Consider the following 15,328-nt stretch of genomic DNA (forward strand, 5'->3'; position numbering starts at 1 on the left):
TGATACTATTGTTATAATGTACTTTAAGTTTGGTCGTAAAAATAATATCTTATTATGAAGCACTGCCCACCGCTTTGACTTGACTATGATATAATGCAGTACGCAGCAGGCTTGTTATGCCATACAATTGGTGTAAATATCCTACATTTTACAATACATTTCTAATGCCTAAGTAATACTCCAGCACATGAACACGTTGTGACGCCGATTGTTCTTTAATAACAATCAATCACCCGTCTGTCAAGACATTTTTACGAGGTAGCATCACAATAATAACAAATGATGAGCCCAATAATTCAACTTGAGTCGGTTATACAATGACACGCCCTTTCTACATAGATTTGAAATACATTGCGTTAATCATTAATTCCTGGAAGCATTTTTCTCACTAAAGGAACGGACCACATCTAATAGGGACAGAAAGCATTGACTTAGGAGGGTGAGAGGGACTGTGCTGTTGATCGCCATGACAAGCTTTCTAAGAAGGTCAGCCAACTATGATAGATAAAATACGTCCAAGTCATTTTAGACTTTGTTTCGAACAAATGATAAAATCACAGAGTGTGATCCTGGCACACCCATGAATCTCAGTTAATGGAACATTCCAATTGGCGGAATTTAGTGTCTGCTTGTTATAGGGTAACCATAGTCATTGAGGCGTGTAGCAAAAATATGGCGGACACTGCACTTCAGGTTTTTCAAGTTGCCAGTGAGATCTATGATATTGTTCAAGAAGTGAATGCAAACAAGGAGCGGTGTCGACGATTCGCGACTTGTGTAAGAGCCCCTCCAGGGTGTGAGGAAGCTAAACAACGCTGATAAAGTGAATTATGAACGGGCCCTGACCCAGCTTGAGATATGCTTGAGAGAGTCGAAGATGTTCCTTGTTAAATTTAGGGTTGTGGGAACTATCAAGAAAATTTTGAAACGAGAAGATTATAAGAGCGAATTTACTAATTTCAATGAGCGACTGGACGGGCTTGCCTCGGCGCTGTCTTTAGGATTGGAAGCAGCTACGAAAGCCAGAATTGATGAGGTGTTTGAACAACAACGAATACTCCAAGAAGACCGAAAGGACGAAGAATTGGATCGACAACAAATAATTGTTTTATTAGATGACATAAGCGAAGGTAATGTTTTCTTTTTGTTTGAGGGGGGGTATTTATGGTATTGTATTATTGTAACATCTGGAATATAGTTGAATTCATTTTTAGTAAGTATTCAACGGACAATGCGTCTGACTACGGATCAGAATAATTCAGGTTCGAATCCTGGTATGCTCGATATTATGGTTCATTTCTTTGTTTTCCAAATATATATGTCTATTGTCATAACAACATCAACGTCCATCACGACAGGGCAACTGTACCTGCAATAGAAGTGTGTGGAGGTCAGATGATTGGAATTTCAAAATTTATTACAGGTCTCACGCGTGTCATTGGTGAACACACACGACCTTGAGATTATTCGTAGACGCGATCAGTTTTGGGGCTATGAACCTGCGTAATAAGTGGCTAATTTACATATTAGTATTATGCATTTCGTCATGCACGACGTGGAACCATTTTGACCATACAAAAAAGTGAACAGAGAAAAGAAATCAATTCGCATATTAAAAGCTACGAACAATGAAACCATATTTTGTTGCCAATAATGACACAGATCAGTATCCAAAACCAGGATTTTAAAAACAAGTCAGTTTTGATGTTGCATAATACAGCTGTCAATAGACTAATTTCAATACACACCAAACAGCCCAATCAATAACCATGACTTTCGTAATAGCGTCCTCTGTAGCAAAGATCGAAACAGAAATAAAAAAACTGATCTCAACTACAGAGGGCCACAATTACAGTAGAAGATCAGGTTTGTAAGAAAAAAATGTTGATATATAAATTGTTATATATGAGGGCGTGTTTTGAGGTACCGTGGTTCTGTACCAAAATATTTCAATATGAAGTTTGACTGAAGTTCAAGCAACCTGACGGCTTATATAGGTTTCAAACTATCATTAGAATCAACGTGATCAGCTCTATTGGGAATACAACATTTTTGCAAGTAATTTTAGCAAAACTTTTTTGAATTTTATATATTCAATAATATACATAATATTGTTTCACCTGTCGAACTGTACGTATATTACTGTATTTAATATTTACCAACAACGACTAATTGTGACGGTTTTTATATCAAGTAAATCACTGAAATTAAATTCCGTACGATTCCTCCTCAAACTATAATATCGTGTATGTATTCAAATTAGTCTATTGACAGCTGCCTGGTGTATTATGCAGCATCAAAATATTGACTTGTTTTTAAAACCCACTTACTGTGCGGTGGGGCAGCCAATCTATTGTTTTGAGTTAGTGATCTGTGTCATTATAGGCAAACAAATGTGGTTTCATTGTTACTAGGTTTGGGTATGCGAAATGATTCTTTTTCTCTGTTCACTTTTGTATGGTCAAAATGGTTCCACGTCGTGCCTGACGAAATACCCCGTGAAATACCGAAAATTACGGCATGCTGTAACTTATGGCGTTACGGTGACAGATGTATAATAATGTTTTATATGTAAACCATGCCTTGTACGGAAGTTGCATCACCCAAAAACTGTTCAGTAGCAATCTGCCTTAAATAAATATAGAAAAAAAAACACAGTAATATGTTCATTTGTTGGGCTTTTGGTTGAATCCTAACTGTTTAATGTCATGTGTGTTTTGACACTTAAATTTGTGGAGTTTTTATTGATAGAAATTGCTATACAATAGTTGCACTTTTATTTTCACGATCGTTTAAAAAGTGGGAAGTTGGGCAAAATGAGTACTGTGGTTCAAGTGATATTAGCATATTTTTCATTTAGTTTTAACTCGTACAATATGTATTCACTCACTGTTTACTATAGCCAGAACGCTGTACTGTCTTCACTTTCAGGTTTGTTCTTCCGCCGATTTCTCGCAACCAACAACGTGATTTTTTATTTGGGATTTCGAGAAACATAACATGAATCGTTACGGCATTCATAACGCAACACCTCGCCATGTTTCAACTTTTAAGTAGTCAGTTATCAAGGTCTTTCATAGTAGCATTTCTATGGGATTGGCGTACTAGCATGAATGGGTTCAATTATCAGTGTTCACTGATGACGTCATTTGACTGGCCCTCTAGAGGCGAAATGACACCAGGAAAAGCGGAAGTTTGTCGTCTGCTTCACAGCCCGTTTTATAACCGATATATAGGGCATTTCGCAGCACATACAAGTTGTTTTTATCGACAGAATTCATTCATAGATCTCAAATTTTATGTACAGAGTGTCAAAAGCCACACCTCTGCTCCCCTTTAAGGGTTCTGATTGACTTTCCTGTAATGCATTTGATGATTAAATGTTTCAAATTATGAAGGTGGTATTCTATAACAGTCACTGTAAGAACCCATACTCTTTAGTATAATGGTATTCAACTGACCCAGAGGCCACATTTTCTACCTCAAAACCTGGGGTCAAATGTCTGGATGATTGAAAAACACACCAGCTGACTGCCATCTACAGGACGCAATCTACGGTAGGGTAGAAGTCCCGCCCGCTGCACAGTACAGTTACACAACACACTGCAGTAGTTGCAGTAGTTAAAATAACGAGCTCACTAGTACTGAAACCAATCTGTTTTGATGCCAGCCATTCAATAAATCAGTTGAAACGTATATCACCATGTGGCGGTGAGTTTTATCACGTTCTTTGTCTAGAATAACACATTCCTCCCTCCTGAACCCCGTGCAGAAACTCAATTCATGATCGTGTATGTCACGTGGTTTCCCGATAGAACGTTTACTGTCCAATAGAAAGCTTTGTTACAAATGACTGCCAAAATGTACTTGTAATTTTGCCTTTTGCATTTCTGATGTCTGATAACACCTTGTGACAAACTATTACCACGCTCGGTGGTCGCAAGGCCGGTAAATCATATTAACATAATGATTTACCACTTCCGGTGCGACTAACATCGAACACATAAGACTCGGAACTAAGCATGGCTTCAATAGCTTTGTTGGCGAGCCGCTCCGCTAGGATTGCCCTTATAATCACTTTTGTCGTTTTGTGTGTGTCTGTGTGTGTACATTTCCAGTGTTTTCACGTATGATTTCTTCTGTGATTTTTTGGCTTGGCCGATTTCGTTCAAACTTGGCAGGTAGGTCACACCTTCACCCTAGTTATTAGGAGAAATCTGTAAAAAAATTTGGCCCACCGTTGCCATAGCAACAGCCAAAAAACTGATTTTTGGATAGCTTCGCGCCAAATGTATCTCCTCCTACAAATTTGGGATAAAACACTTCAGACATAGCTCATTCTACTCAGCTTGAGTGTGGGCACAAAGTTACTATTTGAATTTTTGATATCTGTTTTCATTACCGAGAAATGTGACCCTAAAGTTGGGGTAACTTTTCACCAGCAACGGCTTTTAACTCCTCTGTGATCTTCGTATTAGTTATAAACCGACGTTAGCTTCACGTTTATGTCACACCATGGAAACAGCCAAAATGACGGTGCTTGTTTTTGAGCGGAGCGGATCGCCAACCAGCCTACCGGCTTGTTTTGAGTATCTGTGGGTTGTATGATGTCTCGATATCATCGCTGTATTGCCTCGAAATCCAAACCAATTCGCAACACAGCGTCCATTGTGCCTAGCCATATTTGTTTTGATAGCTTGGCCAAGCGTGTTGATTAAAGAAACAACCTGATTTGCTGCTGGTAAACTGATTCTAAACTGTGGGGGCACTGTCACATACACAGTCCTTATGAAATACTTCTCACTAGGTGATAGTGGAGTGTTTGTCGTAACATTCAACTCGAAAATTCAAGATATCAATACCTTTGTTTTCTGTTTCAGTCATTTGAGTATACAAATCATTTGCATTGTCACCATGGTTCCCGTGGAACCGAACATTAAAATTAAGAACGTCTGTCGTAATTATAATGTGAAGTTTGTCCATCTGATTGGTGGCATTTGCAAATTATCAACTGTGTAAATAATTCAAATGTCCTGTTCTTGTAATTTCTCGACAAGCTTTTTCAGTCTCAGAAAAAAACACTTCAATGCTTATCTGACCAGTAGCTGCCAGTTTCTATTTCAGGCATTGGAGGTAGCCACTGTACTAAACTGATCAGCATATAGCTGAATTTGTCTGAGAAATACTGGAGCCCAGCACCAGAAACATTACGAAGTATGTGTCCTGTACATATCATAAAAAAATAAAATAAGAAGTACTGACAAACCCACTTATTAATGCCAAATAGAGGGAGGTCGTTGCTGACACGTATTGTGGAATTTTTCGTCAAAACGTTTCATGCTTTTTGTGTAACCATTAATCGAAAAACATTCAACAAATATGGGTCATGGTACAACCCATTTCAGTTTTAAGGATCTGCACCTTTTCATTTTAAATCGTAATGAATTCCAACAAATTATTTTCCAGTTTGTGAATGTCTAGTTTTGCCTTTAGCGACACACGTACTGCTGTTCCACATTTTGTTCACGTTTCTTGATCTTGCTTTTTATTCCACGAAGTTATTTCAGCATGGGCAAACATCTTCCCGTTCCCGAGTCCTATTTTGCAGTTCAGTTTTATATTATATTGAAAGCATTTTATCAGAATGTTATTCTTCTTCTGTAAGCTTTAAGATTTCAACAACGCCCTTTGTTTAGTCAGGGATCTAGGGTTCAACACGCCTACGACTCATTGAACATTGACCTCTGAAGCAAATATGTGCAAATCAATCAATCATCATCCATTGTTGATTAGAATCTTTTTTAGTCACCAAATGCTAATAAATTTAAATTTAGTGGCATAAATATCCAAACATAAATTTACGGAGAGACACATGCTCTGTGTTACCATGGTTGTCAGTGATTGGTTAGATTTGTTGGAAAGAATAGCAATCAATGATCAAGGGTAAGATTCGAACATGCACTTCTGACACACAGTGCTTCTAACATCAAAGCATATAATTTTACCTTTTTCTTTGGCTGCATGCTAGCTAAATCTGTGTCATTTTCAATCATAAATCACTTTGACTTTGAAGCACAGTTTGAGTAGTGTGGCTCGATTAACTATGATTCTGACACATTTAATACCAAAACATGTTTCATCCCACAGATCACCTGGGCCATTGCTAGCTAAGAACCTTAGAGATGAAGCTGAGAAAATGAAGAAATTCGATGCTGAGAATGTAGTGAGATTATTTGGCATTTGTAAAGAGACTGGTAAGTATAATATGAAATACCATATGTGTCACGCCTCCTCGTTTTCATACAATTTGCTATGTTTATTCACAGGATATTGTTCTCCTATAACATACAAGCAATTAAAATAGCTCCACTGTTTTAGAAGAGCACAGTCTACCAATACTAATTGCATGCATATAGTTATATAAACACCATAGTGAGGGAAACAAATAACTTTAGCTTTGTTTACATTAACTGACAAGATAAGTTTAGGTACTAGTCTTGAATTCATCAACTCCATCAAAATTATATGTAAGTTAGTGTCCCCTTTTTGTCACGAAATGTAATCGACTGGTCCACCCAAGATACTTTTACACATATAAAAATATCAATTAAATCAAACTAGATGTTATAAAGTAAAAGTCGAAAATAGCATCGTAAAATGACAAAATATACCCCAAGATTAAAATATCTTCACTAATTGTTTCCATCTAATGGAGACCCACTCATATTTGAATTTGCACAGAAATCAAAATTGATAATTACTGCATTTCAATATTTACTGAAAATAACCTGTTGCATTGCGTTGTTTAATCATCTAAGTTAGTTATTGCCTTCAAAACAATAAATTGCGTCATCCACTGCTGATCGAATTCTGCATCGGAAGTGTTATAAACACAACTAAAAGAAGTATGCAATGTTTCTGTTTGACATTCGCTTGGATGCTGTGGTAACTTAAGTAGAATATTTGTCCCATATATTCGAATGGGGGGAAGTTTATTCAGAAAACAACTCAGAGTGTGATGTATCTCAGATCAACTTTAATGGGAAATACTTATTTAAATAAATATTTATTTTGTAATATAGTTTGTATATATTTAATATTCAAACATCCACTGTGAGATTCGGTGACTTGATTACAACCTAAGATGTTGAGAACTCAATCACATTGGAAATGTTCACTGATCGGCAAGGCCCATATCTTGCAAATCTTGTACCTGTTGTATTTATAGTACATATATTACTTAACATGTAAAAGTCACAAACACAAATTTGTCAGACGATACAACTTTAAAGGAGAAATGTATGATAAAGAGTTTGTCATAAAACTGCTCTTAGAAACAGAAGTGTAAGTGAAACCAAAAAGTGTGAAGTTGATGGTGTCATTGAAGTCTTTTCAATGTAAAGTGATGATGTAACCACAGCGAAGAAAAATATGTACGTACGTAATTCGACACTTGATATTCAAGTCGGATGTTAATATAATGTAAATGAGTCAGATACATTTCTAGAAAACCTGTTTCTGCCTGCGTGTTGATTTATTTATGAAAATGTTCAAAGATCAAATAAAATCATTCTGCTATACCTGACATAAGGAATATTGTTAAGCTAAAGACATCACCATCAAATTCATGCCCAGGGAATGCAATGCTGTGATTTAGGATGAGGCCAGGCACAACTTTCCTTCCATTGACAGATGGATGTCAATTGTTTATAACTAGTATTTTAATATAACTGAATGCTTAAATACTCTCATATACTTCTAATATTATTATAGACTCTCATCTCCTTGTTATGGAATATATGTCAGAAAAGGATCTGCGAGGTGTTTTAGATAATCCTTCTAGATACAATTTAACCTGGAGACGCCGACTGCGCATGGCCTTTGAAGGCGCTTGTGGTTTATATCGAATCCACAATGCAAAACCACCAATGTTACATCGGTCAATTTCTAGCATTAAGTTCCTTGTTAATGAAGATCTACACATCAAAGTAAGTAACTTCCTTACCTGTCATTATGTAGATAATGACCACCTTTAAAGCCATAGTTTTTTCACGTTTTTATAGTTGCACATTTGTGTAACGGCTTGTATCGGGTGCATCTTATGATCAGAATTGTGATTGCTCAAACTGTTCCTTATTCATATTTGACTGAACTAGACACAGAAGTGGTAGTTGTGAACTAGAAGTACGCTATCATGTTGGTCTAGACAATTTACCCCTGATAACACTGTGAATACGAACTCCCGTGTGTTGACGGTATTGGAAGCATGAAGTACAAATATGGACTACTGTATTCACTATATATTTACAGTTAACACAAGTGTTTCTAATAAAGCAAATATACCATTTAAAATATAACTTCAACCAAGTTCTAAGAGGCTATGGTTCAACAATTACAAATAATTTTTTTTGAAATAATGATCATATGACTTGATTTGGGTTCATAGTAATACAACCAAATTACTCACCATAGGGTCGACTTGTAGTTGTGATGTGATGTGATGAGAATGATGGTAAAGTAAATATTTTTACTTAAATCTTCTTACTGTACGAGATTTCTTACTCTCACCAAGAAAAGATGAGGCCTTAGAAGCTCTGAGTAATGGTACTGTGGTTGTTATCAAAGAGGTTCACTCAGCAGTAAAAATGTGAGTCTTATATGCCCTAAAAACACATGGTTTAGCTTTGGCAGACAGTTTGTAAGCTCAATTTTAATGTAGTTACCTTTTCAAGAATGCCACAAAACAAGTGGTACCGTGATGGAAGGACACCACAGTTTAAGGGCCTGTCAATGTAGAGTCATTCAAGAAGGGCTACAAGATAGACTGAGGTTTTTTTATGAGCACAAGTATGACAAGAAAGCCAAAGAAGACAGACATTTCATAAAACATAAGACCTGTGCCAGGGGCTAAGTTGACAAATAAATGAGATATTGTTCTATGCCAGATATCCATGTATATGTCATACAGAATGCAAATTATGAGAAATCTACACAAGAATATAATGAGGCTTATGTATATTTTACGAGGAAAAAGCAGGCATATATACATATAGCCGTTATTATTATTTGATCTGATTATGAAACATCATGTATGATGTATGTGCCAAATACGAATGAAAATGGTACATAAATCTTTGAAATATAGTAGTAAGGCAAAAAAGTCAGATGACTGTCAATTGGCCATCCTTGATCCGATTTTGAAAGAAATTGTCATGAACGTGTATCCTAACATTTAAAAAGTATGCGCCAAATTTGAATGAAACTGTCAAAGCATGTTCAAGATACCACATTTAAAAAAAAAACAAGATGCCTGCCAGTCGGCCATCTTTGAACCAATTGCGAAAGAAATTGTCATGGACATATATCCTTACATGTATAATATATGTACCAAGTTTGAATGAAAACTGACAAAGATTGTCCAAAATATGACATTTTCAAAAAACAAGATAGCTGCCAGTTGGCCATTTTGAATCAAATTGCTAAACCACTGCATGTGCATATGCCCCACATAAAGTAATAGGTACATGCAAAGAATGAACAAAATTGGTCAAAAGGATTCAGAAATATGGCTATGGACGGACTGACGCACGGACAAACGAACGCACACACACACGCACGGTCGGAGGATATGTATTTTAACATGTATAATCTATGTACCAAATTATTTTTCCACCTGCAAACTCTATTCGTTGATTTCGAATATAAAGTGAGACACAGTCCCATTTTTTGGTCCAGTGAGGCAGGGCGCTGTTCTGAATGCGTCCGTGCCACATAGGTAACTTTTCGGTATAAGCAAGATGCGACCGACCAGATTGTTTATTCTTATACTTGTGTTACAGGACTGGAAAAGCTATTTATGCTCGGCTCGACTGGCCAGTTGGGTCCATGGTAACCTTTAAACAATTCGCGATATTGAATAGTGCTTTATCCCGCTTTACCTGGTGGCAATGACATTAAATTTCCATATGCTGTTGCTGTTAGTTTTTGTCGTGCTCAACGCATTGTGCGTTTTGACTGGCATTATAGGCCAGTTGGTTCAGTTATCTAACATTTGTCATTTTTTCTCATGTATGAAAGTATTTAGCTCCGGAATTAATGAAATTGGACCACCCAGAGGCTGTACGTCTGGCGCCCATGTTACAGTGTGACACTGGCCTGTAGAGTGGACTCCACTGCCAAAAATTACACGTATGCATTCAACAGGTGGGCTAAGTTTGCGCAGTACAACGATTTCCCAGTGTGTTGCGCGTCCACATTTCACTGCATCTGACTACTGTAAAGTACTTTATTTTAGCTGGAATTGAATTTTGCTAAAACGATTTTTTGAACGTTTTGTGTGGAATTTATTGAATGTAAAATATAGGAAAAAAAGGTATATTCGCTGGATTTTATTTTCACTGAATCATTCTTGCAGCGAAAATTGATTCCAAGCAAAAAAAAGTATTTTAGAGTAGTTTGATTGAGGGCGCTGTTCATCAAAGCATCGTCGAGTCCGCAAAGAGACTGCTCGACAAACCGGTTAACATGAAGTTGCCTGTACCGGCTCCAATAACTCACAGCCTTGTCGAACTCTTTAAATATTCACGAGGCTCGATAACACTAGTGTCAACTACGTTGATAATAAGCACCAGCATGCATACAGTGCACCAGCTAGCGTATTGAGCATCATTGATACCAGCATATAAACTCTAAAATAATATTTGCCATTTCAATTAGTTGGTTGTTACCATGGCAATTACAATTGGTATTATCTTGTCACAAATCTCATGGAGGTCAACCCATGGTACCTACATGCGAACATTAAAGCAATTGAGCTGGTATTTGTAAGTGGTTAAAAACATTTTGTTCAAAAATGACAAAAATATTGGATAAAAAAAGAGTTGAAGATATCGTCACGAAATAAACCTGACAGCGGCCATTCCATATCACCTACATACAATGTTTCAAAGCGAAGCAATTTATTTTCAAGTAGTTGAAGTTCTCATCACGAAATGAACAAATCTGATAGAGGTCCACAAAAACTACCTACATATACCAAGTATCAAAGCAATTGTACAGATAGTTTTCAATTCAGGAAGTCGAAACAAAACAAAAATACCGAAATGACAAAAATATTCGCTGAAAATTCCAAACATCGCCACAAAATGAGTAAATCTGACACAGATTTACCCCAGGTATTCACACACCATATACCAATATAATATATAGTATATAATATTAGGAATTCGTTTTCCAATTCAAAATAGCTTGATATTTGAGCAATGGCGCTTTATTGATACATATTTGAACGAAGTCGAATGTTTCAAAGCATGCAGTCTCTGCACAATCTTTTTAAGGAGAATATTGCAAGACAGAATCAAATGAAATGTAATTACATCAATATTAGATTGATGAAACTTGTTTTTATTGGTGCACTTTGTTCTTGGCTGTTGACAAAAATTAAATAAGACATTTCATTTTTCTTTAATTTAACATTGATCTTGTTTTACGATGACGCCGTGAAAATTGTGTCTCTTTAACATTTTAGAGCCGATTTGCCAAATGCTTTATTTTGTCTATTTTAAATAAGATATAATGATCATAGAAATGCTTAGTGTGAAACAATTGAAAACTGCAATTGTTTCCTTGCTACATTTAGAAAAAACGAAAATTGCCCTTTCATGGTAAAGGTTTCTGGTACATTTGAATAATTGGTACATTTATAATGGTATAGGTAATATAACATACACAACAGTACAGCGACAATTGAATAAGGCAATGTACAACCAATGTGCACATGTACACGTACATGTTACAAAATATTAGTGTATCAGCTAATTCACAATAAGTGTACTCGTCCTGTTCAATATGCTGACTATGCAGCATGTAATGCGCATTTAAAAGTTAAATTTTGACGAAGTTGACAAACTAATGTAATAAAATTAAACCGCCAAATCCCAATAGAATGTGGTAAATGATTTACGTGGTGGATGATTTACAATTCCAAACTGACCCCTTTACACGTGACGTACGGTTGCATAAATCAATTGGTATGGCAATAATGATCCTGTGTGACACTGCAGAATTGAGAGCAGTTCAGCGGCGAATTCGTTTGAGGAACAGGATGTACAAGACTTTCATTTATATTATTGATGTAGTTATTCATAAAGCTATGTTGTCGTGTGCTCACACAAAAAAGAAAAAAAAATCAAGTTTGACCACAATTAAAGTTTCAGTTAGCTTTAGAGGTTTGCTCATCAACATAAAGATTATATACCAAAATACATGAAATTATTTTAAAATTCAATATTTGAGAAGGAGCTCGTTAACACTAACGATAATGTAAACCAACAATAAGTATATATTCTTTTAAATACATGTAATGAATTATCAATAATCTTAACGTTAAAAACTGAAAATACTAATTACAGACACAAACATATCGTATCGTTTTCGAGCAAAATTCTTATAGAAAAGAACATGACCATGTAATATCGACAGTAACATATATTTATATGTTTATACTGATTTAAATTTGTGAAAAACTATCTTTTAAATCCGAATTGCAAGGGGTCTAGTCAAGCGCTAATCAGAGTTTTAAAAGGACGATGAAACTAATTGTTGCCAAATATAAAAATCTGTTTCAATGTTCACCCTTGACCTAATCATTGGCAAGATGCAACTCATTAATTATTAAAAGAATGCATTTCAGTTAAGTGTACGTAGGCGTGAGTCTGATTAAACCATATTGATAATAACATTTCTCCTGAGATCGACTTTAGTTGGTTACATGTGCAGTCATATTACCTGCAAAATTGACACTTTCAGAAACAACACCTAACAAGTAAATTAACCGTGTATTATGTAACCAGGAAGAAAGTTAAACCTGAATATTTAACGATTTTTTTTTCAAAGTCCACACTATATATAGGAATGAATGAGATCAAGCCTAGATCAAGTCTTCCATCCAATTAACAGTTTGCTGTCATAACTTGATTAGACGACGTGCCTACTTGGTTATGTTGACTAGTTAAACACTGGATGAAACCTTTACGAAACCGTCGACTTCTAAATGCGTATATAAATGGATTACAGGCGCAGATACAGTACATTAGAAACGCGTCAATTTAAGGAAACACGCCTGAAAATCAATAATTTGTAAAAGAATTTGAATATGAGTGACATAATTTGCAGTCCAGCAAAATACATATGCGGCAAAGAAGAGCAATAACATACCGATGACACCCTTTCTTGCCTCCATAAAATTAATAGTTTTCTGATTGTGGGTACCCCCGCTGTGAAGTGGTTTTACACGAAGAGATGCATAAATGTTATAGTAACAAACAGACATTACAGCTATGGAAATCACACCATGTACAACAGCCAAACTGTAATTCCACCCCAAGTACAAAGCAGCACTGGGTCATGTCATCACACAAATCCCATCGTGGAGTCGAAACACAAACCAAATATATACATTGACAACCAAAGACAGTAACCATAGGAACATTGGGAGGACATACAACGGTATAAGTAGGAGCCCTATTATACAGTCTGACACACAGGCGCTCGGAATGTCTCTTGGCTAATGAAAAAAATACCTAAAGTAGGATCGGCATAGTTAGTCAGTCGCCGGTACATTCCCCTACCACTCATGTAATAACACAAGGTAGGAAAGCGTTGACACCATGCCATCGCCATTTCCCGAAAATAACACGATTTTCGAAATCATACTAGTATTTTGATCCGCTTCACACAACTCAAGTATGATATCGGTAGAAACTATCGATCGACTTATATTACCTTTACACCATTCATTATGTATGACTGAACAATTTATAATTAATTCATTCGAAGAGTTTCGTTTGAGAAATTATACTAGAAGTAGTAGCTGATGTATTTACTTGCATGTCTGAACGTCTACTCTGATGATACAATACGCCCGACAACTTTCGACTTTCTGGTAAAACGTTGCGTGACTCCAAAATTGTTGAAACCATATGACATCAAAATAGGTGATAATAGTCGTCCTCAAATTTCAGCTATCATGCCTTTGGTCATGGAATCATTTTTTGAATGTATATTATACCTATTATATACAAATCTATTATTCATATCTTTAGGTGGAAACTAAATTATGGTGCATATTTGAAATTATTTGAGTAGTCATTTTGAAGAATATGCAACAATGCTTTCATGTGTTGTGTGTATACACATCCGACAATTAAACTAACGCGTGAATGTCTTTCTCTTGAACTTTTCGCAGCATTCGATATTTACAATATGATGTGAAAAGAATGTTAGAAGCATGGAAAAACATCTTTTCCGTGATAGCTACAGACAATCAAAAAATAATACGATGTTCATATTTACACAGAGCACGACAAATGAATTTTAAAATGGCAAGATTCTCGGCAGCATCGCAGCCATATTATCAGGAAGCCCTTCTTTTTCACAGAGTCGGAAGTCTGTCGATTCATTACATCACTTACGCTTTTGGGATTTGTGATACAATCGTGGTTTAGTTCTGGGGCTGGAAGGATAAGAATCTTCATCACACTAAAAAGCAATAGCAGGACGCCTCAAAAAGTTGTTTTACTAGTATTCTAATAAATTCGATGTGACATTCATTCGCGAAAACGATGTTTCAACGTCTTCCTAGCGTATAAGACACAAGAAATGACGTCTTATGACCTAATAGAGCTTTTTTCCCCGTTCATTGCGAGACCCCGCGTTATGCGTGAAATCGAAAGTATAAACAAAGGCTAGAGCTTCGTAATTACGTCCAATGTCAAATCATCGCATGGAAAACCACAAACGCGAAAATAGTTTTCCGACATTCAGCAAAAGGAAATTCAAAATCAAAAATCACTTATTTGCACGTTGATCATGTTCACTAGCAGGACTTGGTGATAAAATAACGGCGTTGTTCGTTGTTATTAGTATTTAATATACATGTAGGTGTTCCTGTTAATAAAATAACTTGTTGGGAACTTCATCACAGCACATCGCGAGTTATTGCTGATCGTAAGCGATATTTGTTATCGGACATTTGAATGCTGGTTGACAAAAAGTAAACATATGACGTCATGGTATATAACAATTCAGGAATAAAATATGTACATTTTAATCTGTTTAAAAGTTCATACAAAACGTGAACGCCAGATTTTTACGGTCTTTCATATCAATTTGAATCGCAAGCCGAGGAGCACAGTATACACATGCTATATGCACATGGTGAAACATACATGCAGCGATGCCACATGTATCTTGTACATCGAATGATCTGAGAAATATATTACATAAACTGCTCTAGGGTGTTCCAGTTAAAATCGACACATGATAAGAA

General features: G+C 36.1%; 1 pseudogene; it reads left to right on the forward strand.

The window, feature by feature from the left end:
• Positions 1-657: 657 nt before the first annotated feature.
• On the forward strand, positions 658-8,651 carry LOC146731660 (mixed lineage kinase domain-like protein; annotated as a pseudogene).
• The last annotated feature ends 6,677 nt before the right edge of the window (positions 8,652-15,328 follow it).

The sequence above is a fragment of the Saccoglossus kowalevskii genome, chromosome 18, assembly GCF_978046115.1.
Source record: "Saccoglossus kowalevskii chromosome 18, keSacKowa6.1, whole genome shotgun sequence".
Lineage (NCBI taxonomy): Eukaryota > Metazoa > Hemichordata > Enteropneusta > Harrimaniidae > Saccoglossus > Saccoglossus kowalevskii.